The 4771-nt window shown below is 44.6% G+C and overlaps 1 pseudogene; it reads right to left on the bottom strand.

Annotated features, from left to right (window-relative positions):
* Positions 1-2164: 2164 nt before the first annotated feature.
* LOC117462199 (tripartite motif-containing protein 16-like) lies at positions 2165-3991 on the bottom strand (annotated as a pseudogene).
* Positions 3992-4771: the final 780 nt, after the last annotated feature.

The raw sequence follows: 4771 nt of genomic DNA, 5'->3' as shown, positions 1-4771 counted from the left end.
TTCTGCCGGAGAAAGGGGGAGGCCGTCCCAAAGCTTGCTGCTGTATTTACTCCCTCCATCTGACAGGAGGGAGCCTCGTTGAGCTGCGAGTGTGGCTCCAGACGGAGTTCACTCCAACACGGAGGGGTAGGGTCGAGGGAGTGGTTTGGGATTGGGCCATAAACCCACAGTAACTTGCTGGAGCGCGGGCACTAATTTAGCGCGGGCACTTATTTTGTGAGTGCGCTCCAGCCAGTTAACTGTGGGGTAAGGTGAGGCACAGATGAGCTCTGCCTCACCTCAGAATGCGTCACCCCACAGAAACTGTCTGGAAAGCGGGCACTAAGCGCATGCCTGTTACCATCTCACTATAGGTCACCAATGTAATGTTTGTAGATCCCTTTATTACATTTATCCTCGCCATCCATAGTCTCTAAATAACTTATTTCACGTATATATGATATTTAGGCTCGCTGGTCTCATCGTACAACGGCAATGAAAAAAGCACCAGGGGAGGCAGCCATAACCTTTGCCGCACTGAAGGGGGCGCACGTGAGCCCACAGGTCCTTGTTGCTACTGTTATTCTATGCAGAGACGGTAGACGCAAACAACAAACTAGACTTTTGAAACTAGAGGAAGATAAGGAGGACTTTTACAAAAAAGTAATAGAGATTGTTGTCCAGAAGGATAGCAAGGACTTCATCTTCAAGTAAGACCACAATTGTAATGAAAATGGGATCTTACTAAGAAAGAACAATGCAATATTTAGATTGTGGGTATCCTTTTGTTGAACGGTCTGTTTATAATGAATCGAAACATCAGACCAAAAAAGCTTTTGAAAATAACAGAATATTTCGATTAAGGTCAGAATATAATATTTGTAAATCTGACTCTGAAAGAGTCAGTGCCTCACCAGCCATGAACCTCACCGCACGTCACTGCTCTCAATGTTATTTGTTGTTGTGTGTAACTGTCTCCATTTTTGTCCTAGAGGGACATAGGGGGACGTAGCAGTAAAACAAGAACTACATATATTTAAAATTCAACTCAACTTAGTGCAGCTTCACTGGAGAGGAGTTCATTCATTTTAACAAAAACTGAGATTTTCACTTTTGTCCTCTTAGCTCTTTTATTAACAAGAAAAACCCCAACATTTTATATTTTTTACAGACATGTAAATGTGGCACTCGTCACATCTTGAAAATAGAATTTATTACAAACTCAACCTGTTTTTTGACTTTTCTTTTAATGTGTTTTCTTTCCTTCTTCAAACTTTCATTTATGCATTCAACACATTGAGACTTAGTCAAAAATAAAAGACCTTTAGAATACATTATCTACATTGAAAGAAGCTCTGGTGCTTTCTCTCTAAAGACTCAAGCTTTACAAGAGAAACAACAACATACAAATACATCAATATCGATATTGAACAAATATTTAGAGCAAAGTTTACATTTTCATGCAGAGAAATATCAGTTGAGGTTAACAGAAATCCTCCTGAGCAGTGACAGCCTCCATGGCTAAACAGACACAGGAAGGAGCGCCGCCTAAAGAAACTACAACATCTACAGAACAACTCATGAGAAGATGTTAAAGCTTTATCAGTTTAGTTATCAGCTCTCAGCAACAATGATGGACACAATAGGCGCATTCACACTGCGGTACTTTTCCCACAAAGGTTCATGCGAACTTAGTTCATGCGAACTCTTAGTTCGCATGAACTAAGTACAGATCGCGTTCACACCGGAAAAAGTCCCTAGGGGTGGATTAGGCAAATGAAGCCGCTGACGTCATTTCTTCTTCTTCTGCTTTGGGTTTACTGGCAGGCCGCAAACCACTTCACGGCGTATACTGCCACCCAAAGTCCCCGGCCGGAAGTCGCCGGAGTTGGGGACTGGCCTTCTGAGTAAATCGCCAGAGCGCTGACACCTCCTCATCTCCACCGCTCCCATGTTTTATTTTGTGTTGCCATAAGTTAGTCTCTCTGCATTTCTGCGCTGGGCTAATGCTAATGCTAATAATGCTAATGCGAGGATAATGAAATGGCGGCTTCACAAAACCTTTTGGGAGTTTTACGGGGCGTGGTTTGCAATCCGCCCAGCCAATCAGAAATATAGCTCTTTTCTCACAAAAGAGCCGCTCGAAAGTCCCCGCTCTCTAGCAGGGACTTTCGAGGGGGTATAAAGGTTCGCATGAACTAATTTTAGTACCGGCTCTTTTTGGTGTGAACGCGATCATGAACTAAGTTCGCATGAACCTTTGTGGGAAAAGTACGGCAGTGTGAATGCGCCTAATGAGTTTAAGAAGTAGAAGAGTTCCTCAAATGACTTCAGGCTATTTCAGTTTACAAAACTCAGCTGTGGTTTCATAACCATAAAGCCAAACTCCAGCATGTAGCGGCCGAGTGAATGTGGTCTGGACTCTGTGGAGGAGAGTCATGGTTTCAGAGATGCTGTAGAAGGACAGAATACCTGCTCTGTGATCCAGGTACACTCCTACTCTGGAGGACAGAGGACCTGAGACGGGAGTGTTGATATTGTTGTAACGAAATGTATAACTGTTTTGGTAACACTCTAACACCCAATATTTGTCATTGAGCCCAAAGAAACATTCCTTCCCTGCTCTGATGATATTCTTGTATGTGACTGCTACATGAACTGCTGCCTCTCTCCACTCCACCTCCCAGTAACAACGTCCAGTCAGACTCTCTCTACTCAGGACCTGAGGATAATCAGTGAATCTGTCTGGGTGACTAGAATAAGACTGTAGTTGTCCCATGTATGCTGCTTTTCTGCACCCCTCAGATAATAACAGCTGTGTGTTTGCTGTGTTTGGATCCAGTGTGATCTCCTGTGAATATGTTAAGAACCTAGCTCTGGTGGTGGGCTCTGCTGCTGACAGTAGAACATCGACTTCAGTCGGTGAGACGTTTGTCCATTCCTCTCTCAGGACGTCCTGTAGTTTGTCTCTGACTGCTGACAGGGCCGCCGTCACGTCCTCCAAGTAGCTCAGAGGACGGATGTTGATGCTGGAGGAGTGTGTAGCTTCACTGAGGGCTGACAGTGAGGGGTAGCTGTGCAGAAACTGGTTGTGATCCTCTGTGTGAGATAGCAGCTTCAGATCAGCGTCTCTCCTCTTCAGCTCTGCCATCTCCTGCTTCAGCTTCTCCTGAAGCTCTTTGACTCGACTCACTTCTCTCTTCTGCTGGGATCTGACCTGCTGTTTCACATCAGAGCTTCTTTTCTCCATGAGACGGATCAGCTCAGTGAACGTCTTCTCACTGTCCTCCACTGCTTTAACAGCAGAGCGATTGACAGCCTCCACCTCCTGCTGAAGCCGCTTCACCTCCTTCTCTCTGTCCTGGATTCTCTGCTGGATGTTTTGTCGACTCCCCTCTAGCTCTCTCTGCCTCTCAGTCCTCTCTGCTGCAGCTGACACCGTGTCGTGGCCTTTGTGTTCGTCCACAGAGCAGAGATAACAGATACACTGCTGATCAGTGCGGCAGAACATCTTCATAACCTCATCATGGCGAGAGCAGATGTTCTCCTGGAGCTTCTTGGAGGGCTCCACCAGCTTATGATTCTTTAATGGAGCTACGTCATAATGACCCTGGAGGTGTTTGTCACAATAAGAGGCCAGACACACGAGGCAGGACTTACAGGCTCTCAGTTTTCTCCCAGTGCAGACATCACAGGCCACATATTCAGCTCCAGCATAGCAGAGATCAGCAGGAGCAGCTTGGAGTCCAGTCTTCTTCAGCTCCTCCACTAAAGCTGCTAACATGGTGTTTTTCAGCAGGACAGGCCTCGGTGTGAAGCTCTGCCTGCACTGAGGGCAGCTGTGGATCTTCTTCTCATCCTCTCCATCCTAGAAGCCTTCAATACACTTCATGCAGTAGCTGTGTCCACAGGGAGTCGCCACCGGATCCTTCAGTAGATCCAGACAGATCGAACAAGAGAAGGTTTCCCGGTCCAGCTGAACTCCTTTCTGCGCCATTTCACCTCTCAGTGGCAGCGAGTGTCTGAGTTTCACTTCCTGAGAGCTGAAACTATGTGAGCTGTGATCTGAACAGGATGTGTGTGTGCAACTCTTACTTTACCCATATGTTGGTTACACCCATCCTCCTCAGTGTGGATCTAAATGGGAGGAGCCAGGAAATACAGTGCAGCTGGCTGTGTCTGAGAGCAGGAGGAAGAGGGAGGGCTTATCAAACTCTGACTCATTCCAGGAGGAGGAGCAGCGCTGACACTGAACTGTTTCCTCATTTACAAATGGAGCCTCGCTTACAACCTGCTCTACATTTAAGGCTTTTGTAGCACACAGCTCCACATTCATGGTAGCAGTGGTGTAAGAAGTACTCAGATATTCTACTAAAGTAAAAGTAGAAATACTACAGGGTAAAAATACTCTGTTAAAAGTACAAAAGCATTGGTATCAAACTATACTTAAAGTACCAACAGTAAAAGTACTCTTTATGCATAATGGCTCTTTTCAGAATTGCATTGTGTTATTATAATGATTATTGATGTGTTTTATCACAGTTAGAAAATATAGAGCTAACTTGAATAACTTGATGTCCTGCTGCTGGATATCTTAAACTATAAATATCTGTCAATGTGTATTTAATAATTGATTTATGTTTTGAATGATCTAATAATCTATATCTAACTAGTAACTAAAAGCTATAATAACATTCATTTTCTGGGCTCAATATGTGCTTTGGCCGTTTTCGTTGTGATTGCTATATTCACCTTGTTTCCCCTTGTATATAATATCACCGTTCCAAGCAAA

The sequence above is a fragment of the Pseudochaenichthys georgianus genome, chromosome 17 (genome assembly GCF_902827115.2).
Source record: "Pseudochaenichthys georgianus chromosome 17, fPseGeo1.2, whole genome shotgun sequence".
Lineage (NCBI taxonomy): Eukaryota > Metazoa > Chordata > Actinopteri > Perciformes > Channichthyidae > Pseudochaenichthys > Pseudochaenichthys georgianus.
This window is presented reverse-complemented; position numbering and strand designations above follow the sequence as displayed.